Raw genomic sequence first — 17,441 nt, forward strand, 5'->3', positions numbered from 1 at the left:
GGTAGGGATGCTGATGGCCTGATTTGATCAGTCTATACTGTATGCATGGGTTGCAATATTGCATGATGCCCCAGAAAGGGGTCTAAGTATTATATGTTGATAAACAATTGTTAATTAAAAAATGAGTAATTCCAGAAAGGGTACTACCAAATGGAGGGAAACATAAGGGTGAATCCAGCCAGTTACACTCACTGAATACTTTTATGTTCCAGGATCTGTGGAACCAAAGTTAAGTAAAGCAATATCTTCCCTGGAGACACAGTCTAGTGGGGAAAAAGAAGCCAGATATGCTTACACAAGGATAATCAAAAGGAAGACCAAGGTCCAAGGTTTTAGGAACAATGCCTGTGCTGTATATTTTCCTTGGCCTTCCAGATCCACTTTCTACCATTTTCCTTACTGTTGCCTGTCCTTAGGAGGCTGATTTTCATGAACCGGTAGCCAGAGGGCAAAGGGGCCTGTGAATGTGGTGGGAAGATCAGAAGGGAAAAGGTGAGTGTGTTCAGGTTTTCATTGCCGTGACTAACCCTGGGAAGGTTATCTTGGCCTGGCCCTGCTACAGAGGGGGGAAGGGGAGGAGCCAGAGGAGGTGGAAGAGGGGGAGGAGGAAGAGGAAAGGAGGAGTGGGAGGGAAAATAGGGGAAGGAGAGTGAGAGGGAAAAGAAGAAAAGGAGAGTGAGAGGGAGAAGGGGAAGGAGAGAGAGAGGATGGAGAGCTGGAGGACAGGGAGAGAGGAGGAAGGAAGAGAGAGGAGAAAGGGGGAGAAGAGGGGGGAGGGGGACAGGGAAAGGAGAGAGGGGGAGGGGGAAGGGAGGGAGAGGGGAGAGAGAGATCAGGGGAGGAAGCAGGGGAGGAAAAGGAGTGCAGGAGCCCAGGGAGAGGAAGGGGAGGCAGAGAAGGAAGTGAGAGAAGGGAGGGGAGGGGAGAGGAGATAAGGGAGGGGAGGGGAGAGAAGGAAGTGAGAGAAGGGAGGGGAGGGAGAGGAGAGAAGGGAGGGGAGGGGAGAGGAGAGAGAGGAGGGGAGGGGAGAGAAAAGAGGGGAAAGAAGGGGAGAGGAGAGAGGGGAGGGAAGAGGAGAGAAAAGAGGGGAGGGGAGGGTGAGGGGGGTGGGAAAGAGGGCAAGAAGGGTTTGGGCGGGGCCGAGCAGGGAGGGAGGGGGCAAGAGTGGGGGAGTTGAGGGGGGGCAAGAGCAAGGGGGAAGAGGGGTGAAAGGGGAAAAGGGAAGAGGCAAGGGGGAGGGGTGGGGTAGAGGAGGAAGGGTGGGAGAGGAAGATTTAGGAAGGGAGAGGGGGTGAAGCAGAGAGGGGGGAGTGAGGCAGAGAGAGGGGGAGGGAGGGGCAATCTTCCATCCACTGGTTTACTCCCCAGATGGCCTCAACAACCGGGCTGAAGCCAGAAGCTTTCATATGGATGTCCCACATTGGTGGCAGGGGCCTAAGCAATTGGGTCTTCCTCCGCAGCTTTTCCCAGGCCATTAGCAGGGACCTGGATCTGGAGTGGAACAGCTGGGGCAAGAATTGCGGAGGCAGGGGGGAGGGAGGGAGGGAGAGGGAGGGAAAGGCGGATGGAGGGAGAGAGAGGTGGAGGGACAGTCTTCCATCCACTGGTTTACTCCCCAGATGGCCTCAACAACCGGGCTGAAGCCAGAAGCTTCATCTGGATGTCCCACATTGGTGGCAGGGGCCCAAGCAATTGGATCTTCCTCTGCTGCTTTTCCTAGGCCATTAGCAGGGACCTGGATCTGGAGTGGAACAGCTGGGGCAAGAACTGGCACCCCTATGGCATGCCAGCATTGCAAACTGTGTCTTTACTCACTATGCTACAACTATGGTGCCTCAAAACTTTTCTGCACTAAAATAAACTTACCTCTTAATTATCCACAAACTTTTTGAGGTATTCCTCAAATGAGGCATGAGGCTTTCTTGATCTGACACTTAGCATCTTGAACCCCCAGTCTGAGTGAAAAAAGGCAGTTCTGGACAGGCATTGTTTTTGAATCAACCCAACATATGGAATTGGGAAAGCTGTGCAGGCATAAAGAAAGCAAAATGGAATCCAGAAAAAATGTATCACAATCTAGGTAAGAGATGAGAATTAGAGCTAGCTTAATGATATCTGAGATACATTTGATAAAAATATTTAGCAGATAAAAATCAATAGAACTGGATATTCAAATGTTAGGGATGTCAAAGAACAAAATAAGAGTCACCAGAAGTTAAAAAGTCACAAAACTAAATTATTAACTTCCAGGCAAAGGAAAGTATCTCAGGGAAAAAATACACTGATTTTTTTCACTGAAGGGAAAATACAGGGATCTTTACATGCCAGAAAGGAGGTTTTGGGGGCAGGTGTTTGGCCTAGCATTTAAGGTACCAGTTAAGATGCCTGATTGCTATTTCAGCGTGCCTGTATTCCATTCCTGACTCTAGTTTCCAACTAATGCAGATCCTGGGAAGCCTGGGAAGCAACCATGATAGCTCAAGTACTTGGATCCCTATCACTCATGTGAGAGACCTAGATCATGAACTGTGACCCCCTCATATGCATGGATTTCACAGTATTTTCACACTGATATAATCATCTTTCAATTCCATTTTCCATGAACTTTTGAAGTATTCTCATATAGCCCTATCCTCTATAGATATATATAATCAATCCACAAAATAATGAACCTAAGGAAGAAAAAATGCTTCTTAGATTAAGCTATGGGGAAGGAAAAGACACACAAAAAAATGAAAGAAAAACATCCACTGGGGGTGGAGCCCATGGGGAAACACACCTGTTGTGTTTTTGCTTCAAGAATCAGACATGGAGTTGGCACTGTGGCATAATAGGCTAAGCCTCTGCCTGCAGCGCCTGCAGCCCATAGGTGTGCGCATGCATGTACACACACACACACACACACACACACAGAGTCATATTTCTCCTATGATGAATTCCAGATGAAACATTTTTTCAGGACATATATATGGTATGCTTTGCCAATAAGGAGGAAGAGGAAGAAGAATGGGCAGTCTTTTGTTCTTACCTGGCATTCATCATTTTCAAGAACAGTTCTTCTTTACCTTCTGAAGGATGTCTTACACTCACTTTTCCATCAAGACTGATGTGGACATTCTGAGCAATAGTCCTGAGCACCCAAGTGGAGATGTCCGTTTCTCTGGTCTTTCAAATCTAAATGTCTGCCACAGATTCTCATAACTGAGCATAGGGGTCAGTATCATTTCCTTGGGTATATCAATATTTTCTGCATTTTTCTTAGCAGACTTAATCCAGATGTCAAAATGCTAAGAGGATCTGAAGCCTTTTTGCATATCTTTGTATATATCTACTTCAAGTGCACCTTCCATTTTTGAACCAGATTAGCAACTGCCTGACCCGCTCCATTCTCTCCTTTCAGCATGATCATTTTTCTGTTTGTGATCTTTTTCCCATAGCTTCTCATTTTGCCATTTGCAAGCATTTGGACATCCATTTATTGGATCCTTCCTTCTCCTTTGGCTTCCTTTTGAGATCAGCTTGAATGGTGTGGTTTTCTCTTCCTTCTTCCATTTTGCAATATAACTTGATCATCAAGCATAAGCATGCATAATTTTCTTCTGGAACAGCACAATCTTTTCATATATACTAAAAGTACAATCAACCTCAGTATATTGTGCATGTTTGGATATATATTTGTCATACTTGTCTTTTCAACATTTTAGATTTTTTTTAAGACTTATTTATTTGAAGGGCAGAGTTACAGAGAGCAGAGACAGAGAGAGGGATCTTCCATCCACTTCCATCCCCATTTGGCTCCAAAGGCCAGAGCTGGGCCAAAGCAAAGCCAGGAGCTTCTTCCAGATCTCCCATGTGGGTTCCAGGACCCAAGAGCTTGGGCCATCCATCCTCTGCTGCTTTCCTAGGTGCAATAGCAGGGAACTGGATTGGAAGTGGAGCAGCCAAGGACTCGAAGCAGTGCCCATATGGGATGACAGCACTGCAAGCAGCAGCTTTACCTACTACACATGGCACTGGCCCCTTATCTTGACTTCTAAATCCATAGTCAGAAGAATTTTTATTTACTTACTACTGAGAAAATTGATTAAAATAATATATTGTGTTCCAAAAAAAAAAAAATACAAGGTTTTATTACCTTAGTATGAGGGATAATCACTTCAGCAAAAATGTTACAACGTTTTGAATAAAAACAGGAAATTCCAAAAGGCTAGGAAACAAGGAGGGTACTACATACTGGAAAGAACAGTGGCCCAGAAAGAAACTGAGCATCAGGAAGGACTGTACCAATGAGAAAGGCTTTAATCTAGTACAGGTGGCTGCAAATTGCTCAAATAATCCATCTGTCCAGCAGGGGGCAGTGCTGTCTAGAGTCCCCAATGTGGGCATCCACTATAGGGTTCAGGGTGGAAACCACTGTGCAGAAGCCAGAAAAGGTCTAGTTGCCACAGCCAAGGGACTTCCTAGTCTGGGAACCTCATGCACAAGTGGCCATTGCCTTGCTTTTTTATATCCTCACTGTGCCATTCCCCTACCAACAGTTCTTCAAGCTCTACAACAGAATCTAAAATCCTTATGAATATCGCTTTCTAAATAAAATCTAAAGTTAAATCCTGGGAAACAGCTCCACAGTGTTAGTCTGGGCAATGATTTTTTTTTAATATGACATTAAAAGCACAGACAAGAAAAGCAAAAATGGATTAATGGGATTGCATCAAACTAAAAAGAACATGCAACAGCAAAGAGTAAAGAGAGAACCCACAGGTTGGAGACAACATATATGCAAACCACACAACTAATAAGCGTTGAGTGTCCAAAATATGTAAGGAACTCAATCCAATAGCAAGAAAATAACTTAAAAATGAGCAAAGGACATGAATAGACATTTCTCAAGAGACATATTAATGGCCAACAGGTATATGAAAAAAAATATTCAACATAACTAACCATCAGGGAAATGCAAATTAAAACCATAGTGAGATATCATCTTACAATTGTTAGGATGGCTATTATACAAATTACAAAAAAAAAAAATTACCTGGGAGGCAGAAAAAAAATAACACTTGTACAAGGTTGGCAGGAATGTAAATTAGTGCAGCAATTGATGGAAAACAGTATAGAGGTACCTCAAGAACTAAAAATAGAATTCCTATATGATCCAGCAACCCAACTTCTGAGTATATAACCAGAGAGAAATGAAATCACTATGTTGAAGAGACATCTGTCATGTTCACCGCAGCATTATTCACAACTGCCAAGATACGGCAGCAACCTAAGTGTATCAACAAATAAATGGACAAAGAAAATGTAACATATATACATAATGAAATAACATTCAGCCCTTAAACAGAATGGAATTGTGTCATTTGTGTCAACATGTTTAAACCTGGAGGAAAGCCAGGCACAGGAAAAAATATATATATATATATATATATATAAATTTACATGTGGAATCTTTAAAAGTCAAACTCATAAAAGAGTATAATGGTGGTTACCAGAGGTTAGGGCTACTGGGAAAAATGGAGAGATGTTTGTTAGAGGGTACAAAATTCTCAATTAGGCAGAATTTGCTTGAGATCTAGTACACAAAAAAAAGGATAAATGTGAAGTAATGTGTTAATTAGCTTGCTTATTCTACAATGTACTCATAGGTCAAAATATTACACTATAATGCCATAAATACATAAAATTCACCAATAAATATACATTTTTAAAATGACTTCAAAACAAAACCTAATATTTTCATGGAGCCCTCTATTTTCTTTCTCAAACTTAGTGCCCGGTACACTTTTTTCTGGTAAAGTCCTGCAAGCTTGTTAGTGTTCCATACCAAGTGTCATATCAATAGGTTTCTCCAGAAATTTTGTCTTTGGAGGCATTGAATAGGCTTAAGCTCCAATGTGGGACAGAAGAGTACACAGCCCAGTAGCCAGTATTATGAGGGATGAGCATGAGATGGATTCTGAGTCTCCCCATTCAGCTAAGAAGACATTTACTTCCTTTCAATACAGCAGTATCACTCAATTGCTGCTGTGTTTGATGTCCTAATTCAGAGTTGCACAGGTGCACTGTATCCCCTATATAAGCTTCCAGTTTCCAGTGCCATCATGTGTGTAGTCATCTCCAGAATTCATAGGAAAGGTGCAAAGGGCAGGGGCTTAACAATTCATCATACAGACTGACTTTTTAAACTACTCCTGGGTGAGTGTTTGGCTTAGCAGTTAAGACACCAGCTAGGATGTCCCAGTCTCACAGCAGAGTACTTGGGGTTGACTTCTGGCTCCTGACTTCAGCTTCCTGCTCGCTCAGACCCCAGGAGGCAGCAGTGATGACTCAAATAGTCAACTTCCTGCCACCCATGTGAGAGACCTAGATTGAGATTTCTAGACCCTGGCTTCAGCCCCTGAGCCATTGCTGGCATTTGGGAAGTGAAACAGATGAGAAGTGTACACACTCTTACACTCTTTAATTAAACTTTTGAAAACTGTAAAAAGAAAATACTATACTACTCCTTAATTTTCTTTTTTTTTTTTTTTTTTAATCTTTTATTTAATGAATATAAATTTCCAAAGTACGTCTCATGGGTTACAATGGCTTTCCCCCCCATACCGTCCCTCCCACCCACCACCCTCCCCTTTCCCACTCCCTCTCCCCTTCCATTCACATCAAGATTCATTTTCGATTATCTTAGTATACAGAAGATCAGCTTAGTATACCTTAAGTAAGGATTTCAACAGTTTGTTCCCACACAGAAACATAAAGTGAAAAATAATAGATGATTTTTTTTTTAAATGATGATGAAATCAGATCAGACCTATTGTCATGTTTAATCCCAGTGAGAGTCAAGTTGGGAATTGATAGTTTCTTTTCTTTTTTTTTTTTTTTAACAGAAGATCAGTTTAGTGTACATTAAGTAAAGATTTCAACAGTTTGCACCCCCATAGAAACACAAAGTGAAATATACTGTTTGAGTACTCGTTATAGCATTAAGCCTCAGTGTACAGCACATTAAGGACAGAGATCCCACATGAGGAGTAAGTGCACAGTGACTCCTGTTGTTGACTTTACAAATTGACACTCCTGTTTATGGCATCAGTAATCTCCCTATGCACCAGTCATGAGTTTCCAAGGCTATGGAAGCCCCTTGAGTTCTCCGACTCTTATCTTGTTTAGACAAGGTCATAGTCAAAGTGGAGGTTCTCTCCTCCCTTCAGAGAAAGGCACCTCCCTCTTTGAAGACCTGTTCTTTCCACTGGGATCTCACTCACAGAGATCTTTTTGCCAGAGTGTCTTGGCTTTCCATGCCTGAAATACTCTCATGGGCTTTTCAGCCAGATCCGAGTGCCTTTAGGGCTGATTCTGAGGCCAGAGTGCTATTTAGGACATCTGCCATTCTATGAGTCTGCTGACTACTCCTTAATTTTCAGCACTACCCAGTTCATCTGGGGTGTAGTATTTTGTCCTCAGAATTTCCTTGTCGACAACTCAAGTCAGAATATAGATTGAGTGGTCCTTATTAAAATGCTTGGGACCTGAAATGCTTTAGATTTTGGAGTTTGGAATATTTGCTTACACAAAACGAGGTATCTTGGGAATAGAACCCAAATCTAAACACAAAATCCATTTATGTCTCATGTACTAGAGTTCTTTAAAAATGTCATGTTAAATACATACTATGAACTTCAAAATTTTGGTGCACAAAAATAACATCTTTTAATTCAATCTTCCATGAACTTTTTGAAATACTGTTGGGACTGGCACTGTGGTGTAGTGGGTATAGCTGCTGCCTGCAGTGCTGGCATCCCATATGGGTGCCGGTTCAAGTCCCGGATGCTCCACGTCTGATCCAGCTCTCTGCTGTGGCCTAGGAAATCAGTGAAAGATGGCCCATGTCCTTAGGCCCCAGCACCCACATGGGAGATCTGGAAGAAGCTCCTACTTTGGATCCATGCAGCTCCGGCCATTGAGGCCATTTGGGGAAAGAACCATCAGATGGAAAAACCTGTCTCTTTCTCTCTCTCTCTCTCTCTCTCTCTCTCTCTCTCTGCCTCTCCTTCTCTGACTCTGTCAAATAAATAAATAAATATTTAAAAAAAAGAAATACTGTAATATACCTTATATGCATTGCCTGAAGATGATTTTATATAATATTTAATTTTTGTTTATTTGAAAGGCAGATACCTTTCACCTGATGGTTCGCTACCCAAATGCCCCCAATAGTCAGTGTTAGTCCAGCCAGGAACCTGGAACTCAATCTGGGTCTTCAAATGGGTGGCAGTGCCCCCAAGTACTTGGGCCATCACCCATTGCCTCCTAGAATGTGCATCAGAAGGAGGCTAGAATTGGAAGCAGAGCCAGAACTCAAGCCAGGTATTCCAAGGGTCCCTGGGCTAGAAGCAGTAGAGTGGGTTCTAGGCAGTGGGGGCTGCTCCAAAGCTGAGGGAGTTTGAACTTACTCACCTGGCTTTGCCAGCCACTGAATATCACTATGTGGTATGATTCAGGAAATGAGATCTCAGAACATATTCCTTTTTAGTCAACATGGAAGACAAAGGATGAGCCTGAGTGCAGGGAACATGGACTGTCCCTGCTAAGAGCCATGCTATTGCATGGCCAGCTACCACTACTAAGAGTCATTGCTACCAAACACCTGGTCAGACCTGGAGAAGGAGCATCATCTGAAAGAGTCTGTGTTCAAAGAATCAAACAAGTAGTACATAGCCTTCCAGAGCCACAAATGATTAATAGGGAGGGAGGTCATAAAATCAGCCTGTTACCCACAAGTCTATCTAGGGAGCATTTGTACCCTGGCATTGTTGATTTAAAAGAAGCCAACTGGGCATTTAAACAAGTTTGTCAGGATGTTCCCTGGAAACAGAAGACAGCATCAAAGAGGATATAATTTATCAACAACCAAGACTTGTAGCATGGGCATGGAGAACTTCCTTATACCTATTCAAGAATCCCTATGCAACCAAATTCTCATTATCAGCCTGTGCTGAGCACATTGAAGAACCACATCAAAGAGAACACCAGATACATGTTTAACAACTTACCCTGCAATCTTTACTGAAATAACAACAGTGGAGACTGGTATAGCAATGAGTAACCCTTATCAGGGAGGTGCCCCATCATTGCCTTGCTCAATTTGGATGCCATATGTACTTCTGAGATGAGGAAGAAGCCCCCACCAGAAGAGAGCAGAAACCACACATATGAGGAGAGAGTTAAGATACCTCTGATCACAGGACTGCATTAATCACAGAGGGATCTGTACAAGCTAACTGGCAGCATCGAGGGCCCAAAGAAAACCACTCTACAAAACAAAGTGAACCAGACCTTTCAAACAGTTTATCCAGACTCTAGAGGGGCAGCCTGCTGTTGTGAGACCCATAGAGAAGCTGCAATGAGATGGTGCAAAACCTTCCATCAAGAAGAAGCTTCAAGAGGCTGGTCTACCTGATCTCATGATGCAGCCGTTTGGAAGATGGTGGGATTTGTTTCCCAGGTCAGAGTCCTATTAGACTAGAGGCAGAAGGTCACAATGGTAATATGGTAATATGTTTGTTGTAGGAATGATTATTACTAATGTCTCAAAATCACTATTATCTTTAGGCACATTAAAAAAATGTTATGGGGGCAGGTGTCATGGTGCAGTGTGTTAAGCTGCCACTTGGGATACCCACATCTTCTACTGGAGTGCTGGTTGAGTCCCAGCTACTCTGTGCTTCTGATTTCTTACAAGATGGCTCAATACTTGGGTCCCTGACACACAAATGTGAGACCCAGATGGAGTTCCTGGCTCCTGGGTTCACCTTTTCCCTATGCTGTTACGGGGATTTGGGGAGTAAGCCAGCAGACAGAAGATCTCCATTTCTCACTGTCTGTCACTCCATCTTTCAAGTAGGTAAATCAGATAAACCAGGACCTATGTTGTAGCACATCATCCCAACATCAGAGTTCTAGTTCGAGTCCCCAGCTGCTCCACTTCCAATCCAGCTCCCTGCTAATGCACCTGGGAAATCTGTGGAAGACAGCCCAACTTCTTGGGCACCTGCCAACCACATGGGAAATCCAGATGGAGTTCCATGCTCTTGGCTTCAACATGGCCAAGCTCCGGCCATTGCACCCATTTGGGGAGTGAACCAGGGAAAGAAAGATCTGTCTCTATCACTCTGCCTTTCAAATAAATAAATCTAATAGAAAAACCACTGAGATTGTGCTCACAACAGACAAACACACACACCAGGTACTGAGATGTGGGTGTCCCAAGCAGTATCTTTAAGCACTGCATCAAATGCCTCTTCCTACACTATTTTCAGTAATTCTGTGCATGAAACAAAGTTCACAGTGTGAAATTTTCCTCTTGTGGCATGTCTGTACTCAAAACATTTTGGATTTTGGAGCATTTTGAGTCAGGGATGTTCCACCTATTCTTGTCATGGCATCCTCTGACAGCAATTACCATTAGAAAGGAGATAGAGGAGCAAATATTTCTTCCTTGCTTATAAAGATGTGTTGGATAATTTTTCCACTTTTATCTCCTCTCACATCATCTTTCTGCCATTTTCTTTAAATATTAAAATGAGAAGCAAAAATTCCCTAAAATGTATTGAACTCAAAAGATGAACACCTCCATTCCAATATTTTTAAATGCAAATCTAAATACCTTTTTGTCTTAGGTTTTTGTAAGTTTTCATTCAGTAATTTTAATTAGTATAATTGGTAACTGCTAATTTAAGTTGGTATTTTGAAATACAAATGCTTAACATTTACTTTTCAAATCAGTGTATTTACTGTTCCTTCAGCTTCCCCCCCCCCTTTTCTCCAACAACATGATTTGTATTGATTATCTTGTCCTTTGCTTTAACAGTATAAAATTAAATAGAAACACCATTATGGCCAATAACGTGACCTCTCAGCTATAAAACATGAAGAAGTCAGCAGAAACAAACTCTAACAATATTAAAAATGATACTGCTTCTCAGCATCTCTTGTTCCTTCTACTTTCATCAGTTATAAAATACTGTGAGTGACCAAATGTATTTTAATCAATCACATATTTAAGTATGTTTGATTTTTATGAGTTTTTGTTTTTAAAATTTGAGAGACAGAGTTAGAGAGAGGGAGAGACAGAGATCTTCCATCCATTGGTTCACTCCCCAAAAGGCCAAAACGGCCAGAGCGTGGCCGATCCAAAGCCAGGAGCTTCTTCTGAGTCTCCACATGCGTACAGGGGCCCAAGTGCATGGGCCATCTTCCACTGCTTTCCCAGGCCATCAGCCTGGATCAGAAGTGGAACAGCTGGGACTTGAATCGGCGCCCAAATGGGATCCTGATGCTACCTTAACCTACTATGCCACAGCGCCAGCCCCTCATAAGTACTTTTAAATGTTTTTTTTTTTTTTCATCTACTTCGAAAGGCAGACAGAGAGATTTCATCCACTAGTTCATTCTCCAAATGCCTGCAACAGCCAGGGCTAAGTCAGGAAACCAGAACTCCATTCCAGACTCTCACATGAGTGGCAGGGGCCCAAGCACTTGAGCCATCATCTACTGCCTTCCAGAATGCATTATCAGGAAGCTGGAGAAGTGAATTAGGCAGGACTTGAACAGGCATTCCAACATGGGATGTGGGCATCCCATGTGGTAGCTCAACCCACTGTACCAAACTAGAGGCAGAAGGTCACATTGGTAATATGCGTGCTGCCCCTTGTGAGTACTTTTACTGTAGTTTCTTTTCCAGTAATTTTATCTGATTGAATCTTATGTTTAATAGTTTCTAAGGAAAAGATTCATTTCCTGATATATAGAATGTTCATTCAAGACTATTTGCAGGCATTTTCCCAAATTTTTGTTCAAATAAGTGCTCAAAGAAATAAAAGCAGAACCTACTGTATACAAGATAGTGAATACTGAGGAGTGAAGGGAGTCTTTCTATAAAGTTTTTAAGTTAGAAGGTCATACCAGGACCTAGGAAGAAAGACAATCCTAATAAAATTATTAGGTACCAGTGATGACCATTCTGTATTCAAAAAGAAAATTAATCTTAGGGCAGCCAGGCAAAATATAGTCAATAAGAGAAAGAGAAACAAAACTGGAAACTTAATCCAGGTCTCCCACATGTGTGGCAGGAGTTCCAAACTACTTGAGCCAACACTGCTGCCTCCCAGGTCTGCATTAACAGAAATTTGGAGTTAGGGGCACAGGTGGGCAACAAACTCAGACATTGAACTCCAATATGGGCATCAAGATGCAGGCATCCTAATCACTAAGCTAAACTCCCACCCCTGTTAACTTTCTTCTAGACACTTCACATTAATGGAATCCTAACACATGGTCTTTTGTGACTGGTTTCTTTCACTACATTTTCAAGGTTCATCCCTTTTATCGCAAAATAATGCTCCACTGAATAAACGTCAAATTTTGTTTACTGATTGAGCTGACAAATGTCTAGGTTGTTTCTACTTTTTACAATTAGGAATAATGTTGCTGTGAATATTCATGTACAGACTTTTATATGGATGTGTTTTAAATTTCCATTAGGGATATGCTTAAGAGTGGAATTATTGAGTCACATGGTAATTTTGTATTTAACATTTTGAAGAGCTGCCAAACTATTAACAGTGGCACCATTTTACATTCCCAGCAGCAGCACATGGAGATCCAATTTTCCACTTCCTCACAAATACTTGGTTCCTTTTATTTTAAGCAATCCAAGTGAGTGTGAAAGTGGTATTTCATTGTATTTTGATTTGCATTTCTCTAATGACTAATGATAGAAATTATCTTTTTAATTACTTATTAGCCATTTCTGTATCTTCTTTGAAAAAATACCTACTTAAATCCTATGCCCATTTTTACACTGCATTATTTGTTTTTGAGTTTTAAAAGTCTATTGATTCTAGCACAAATGTCTTGCTCTAATTGGAATTAAAAAAAAACTTAGTGTATTTGAGTGTTTCTGCTTTGCAATATGAATTGAGTAAGCTTTTTTCAAGAACAATGTACTTGTGAAATTGAGTTTTTCAACTCTATACCCATTAAACAGAAAACTGAAACTGATGTCCAAAATGACATCTTATCCAAAGACCATCTCCAGTTTAATTTTCTGATTCAAGCAGTCCTCATACTGATGTCTTTAAATTTTAACTTGTCTGTGCTTAAAATGTATTATTATTTAACACAATTAGGTACATATTTTATATCACAAGTTTGTTTTAAAGTTGATGCCCTTCAAATTTCTCCTTGAGATCTCATGTGTTTTTAGACTTTATACGCATTATTCTCAACTACCCACAGACTGCCAAGTGGTCTATGGGAAAACAGAGCCTCTGGGGCAACCATAGAGGAATACACCCTCCAAAGGGCAAGAAGAATCACTACAGCATTTTTTTAATGCTACATTGAATTATACAAACGGTCCTCAAGAAATTCATGGAAAATACATACTTTGAAAAAACTAGCCACAGATTTAACTTCTTTGCACCAATAAAACATCTTTTAATTACATTTTTCCACACACTTTTTGAGTTATTCTCATAAAGCCAGTGACCACAAACCTCTGGCTTTTTCTTATCTCTAATTAATACTGCACATAGGAACAGCCAATATTCCTGAGTCAGCTGGGAGCAAAGGGAATGATTAAGTCTTTGGCCTTCTTATATGAAAATACTTTATCTCTTAAAGATGCAAGCAAATCAGCATCTGAGAGATAATTTATAACCATTATAATCAAATTTGTAAAGCAGATACTTATACCAGCTCCAAAATGGCAATGTCTAGACACCTATGTTTGGTTTTTCAGAAAAATCTCTTGGCTTTCTTTAGTAAGATCACTACGGACAGCTGAGCAGATGCAAATTTATGAATCTTCACCATTGTCTTAAGGATATGAGCAAGAAGAGTTTTCCAACTAAGTCAGAAAAAAGAAATACTAGCCAAAGGTACTGGGATCTAAAGTATCTTATTGGATGTCTCTGCCTCCAGTAAAAGCCTTATAGAGAAGAACATGACAGGGCTAATTTGCTCTGTGCCTAGACCAACTGGAAGTTAAAAGCAGGTTCTTTGGGAAACTGGACTCCCATTCACAGGAAATAGGATATTTAAATAAACTGAAGAGATGTGGCTCAATGATATGACAAAGCCCCCATTTGTCTAAAAGACAAGGAATAGTCAGACAAAGCAAGTATGTATACCAGAGAAATGAGATAGGAAACTGAAGATGCAGGATGGGCCTCCTATTATGCAGATAATGGGGTCCCTGCTAAATTCCTTAGCTCTAATTTCATGATTTAAAAATATGGTATTTCTATGCATTTCAACCATTTGAACCCCTGATGTATGTCAGGTGCTAACCACTGGAAATATAAAGATGAATGTCTACTCTTGACCTCAAGGAAGTTTGTATACATATTTAGGTATATCAAATTCAATAGTTTCAAAATAGAATTCTTCAAGGTCCCCGCGTAGTACCTACCCCACCCGAAATCTTACTCATCTCAGCCAATTGGCTCTGCTTCAATTTCACCCCTGCACAAGTCAAGGTAACTTTTCTACCATCTATGTCAAATATCATGACCCTATTTAAAATTTCCCAATGACTCTCTAAAAACATACTTTAAAAATAATTTTCTTCTCCTGACCATAGTCTGCAAGATTCTATATAACCTAGTCCCTATCTACCTTATTTCCTTCCACCTTCCTCCTATTCAAAACTTTTCAGACACACTGGTCACATTTCTGTCCCTTTGTACTTACAGTTCTGGTTTAAAGAGAGAGAGAGAGAGAGGGAGGGAGAGAGGGAGGGAGAGAGAGAGAGAGAGAGAGAGACTCCCTTCCTCTCTCCCAGGTATTCATTCTGCTGCTTCCTTCTCCTCCAGGCCTCTACACTAAAGAGGTCTCCCTCACGACCTTAACTAGAACAGCCATCTCAGCTATAGTCACTCTCAACCACATCACCCTGTTTTGTCTTTATGGCACACAGTTGTAAACACTCAGACTTATGTGTCATCTTACTGTGGTAGAATGTCAATTCCTTGGGGACTCATGCTCATTCTAGAGTCCAGGGATCAGGCAGTGTACCACATCTGCTGGCTGCTTGACTCGCTGACAGCCACTCTCCTGGCTATTATTTTCTGGTAGCTAATTGTACCTACTGTATATGTTTTAAACACTTGCTCATTCTGTTTCTTCAATGTATTCAACTACCTCCCTTGCTCGGATTAATATAACTTCCTTTTCACTTTCTCAATTGTCCCTTTTCCTATGCCTTGTCCCTCAGAATCGGACATTTACCTAATGTTCCCTATACGAAGATGGCCATCTCTTTCTCAGTGTAAACTTTGCCTACTAGCTTTCCTAGCAGTAAATCCTGTGTCAATAGCAACCTCAAATTTAATAAGGGTGCCCTTGAGGTTCACAGGGTCTTACAGTGGAACATGACCATAAAGGGCTAGGAGTTATTTAGCAAAGGCTATCCTCCCTAGCCTTATTAGGTGAATGATATAGAGATGGTCTGATGAATTTCTCAGGAGGTTTGTCACATGTGAGACTAACAAGTCTAATAGACTTTTGGGGAGACATGGACAAATAAGGAGCAAAACTAAATGACTCCAACTTGAAAAGGGACACGTTTGTTCTGAAAATGAATTCAAGAGGGAGTCTCTTCCTTCTCTTCCCCTACCTCCAAATAATTCAAACTTCACAGACCTCCCTTGGTTGGTAAGCAAATTAGATTTGAGGGAAGGCTATAGCTGCAAGAACCACAATTTCATCTCCTATTTAAATGCCATTTGTTGATCAGTTGGATCAGATTAAGCCAACTCCATAGATTCTAAAGCTTCAGTGAATACTGCAACTTTACAACTCTGATGTCCCAAAAAGACTGCGACTGCAGAGAATCCAGGTCAGATACTAGCCCTTAAGTAGTACTATCAAGTAGTCCTTTGATGCTATAGTATACACATTAATACCATCCCAGAACACTTCCAGTCAACTCTATCTACTTGTTCACTACAGAACACAAGATTTATAGGGAACAGGACAGCAACATTCTTAAGGTCCCAGATTACCAAGAGGGTGGGGAATCATGGGGCAGACTCAGTTTTAGTCATGATGTCTGTTAACCATATGAGGGGACTTCAAAGCATTCTTGGAAAAGATGGATTAAAAGATAAAAGAATACAAACTTCCTTTCTAACAGAAGTTCCATAAAGTTCAAGATAATTTTGTCAGCAATGATATCAACCATTTAATCCATCCCTAAAGAACTGAGAATCCTGGGGATTTAACCATGTTAATGCTATCTTTTTCGTTTCATCCACTGAAGAAACAGGGATGCCCTTTAGAGAGCTTTTTCAGATTAGGAAACTAAGAAAAGAGCCAAATCAGGACTGTAAGACAGATAACTAGTGATTTCCCAATGAAACTCTTACAAAATTGTTTTGATGAGAGGAATGAGCAGAAGCATTGTCATAGTGGAGGACTTCTGGTGAAGTTTTCCTGCTAAAGCTCTAATGTCCTCAAAACATTCCTACTAAGTATATATTATCTTTCTTTGGCCCTCCAGAAAGTCCACAAGCAGTTGTCATAACCTTTCCTCTTAACTGATCCACTTTCACTTTAATTGGACCACTTCCACCCCTCAGAAGCCATTGCTTTGAGTTTTGTCAACAGGATCACGCTGGTAAAGCCATGTTTTCTCTCCCATTAGGGGTCAAAGAAATGCTTCAGGATTTTTACCTCACTTGTTAAAATTTTGATTGAAAACCACTCTTGCCTAAAGCTCGCCTGAGCTGTTTTGTCACCCATCAAGTGGAAAGTTTGCTTAACTTTTTCAGTCAGAATTATGTAAGCTAGACTAGTTGATATACCTACAGCTTCTACTATTTTTGCTATAATCATCAGTTCTCTTCAATTAGGGCATGAACAAGATTAATTTATTCGTTCACAAGTTGATGTGGATGATCTGCCACTGTGGGTTTCATCTTCTTCACTGTCTCATCACTTCTTGGAGTTATCCATTTGTAAACTGCTGGTTTCTTTTGGGGCACTGTACCCATAAACTTTTTGTAAAGCATCAATGATTTCCCCATTCTTCCACCCAAATTTCACCATAAATTTGATGTTTGCTCTTACTTCGATTTTAGCAGCATTCATGTTGCTCTTACTGGGACTCTTTTCATTAAAACTGATATTTTATTCTTCTTAGTGCCTTAAACTAGATCCTGTTCAGGCATGTTTTAACATGTTAGTATGAGTGTTGGTGCAAAAAATTTTTTTGAAGACCATGCATAGTTTCCATATAATACGCATTTTCACGAACTTTTGAAAAGACCCTCTCAGAGAAACCATGGACTTTTTCATCAACAGATGTGTGCTCCGTGCATATGTATGAACAATGACACTGGCCCAATCATTAAGCCCAGGAAGAGGTACACGGA

General features: G+C 40.9%; 1 pseudogene; it reads left to right on the plus strand.

Annotated features, from left to right (window-relative positions):
• Window positions 1–8,596: 8,596 nt before the first annotated feature.
• LOC100345367 (alpha-ketoglutarate-dependent dioxygenase alkB homolog 3 pseudogene) lies at window positions 8,597–9,460 on the plus strand (annotated as a pseudogene).
• The last annotated feature ends 7,981 nt before the right edge of the window (window positions 9,461–17,441 follow it).

The sequence above is a fragment of the Oryctolagus cuniculus genome, chromosome X (genome assembly GCF_964237555.1).
Source record: "Oryctolagus cuniculus chromosome X, mOryCun1.1, whole genome shotgun sequence".
NCBI lineage: Eukaryota > Metazoa > Chordata > Mammalia > Lagomorpha > Leporidae > Oryctolagus > Oryctolagus cuniculus.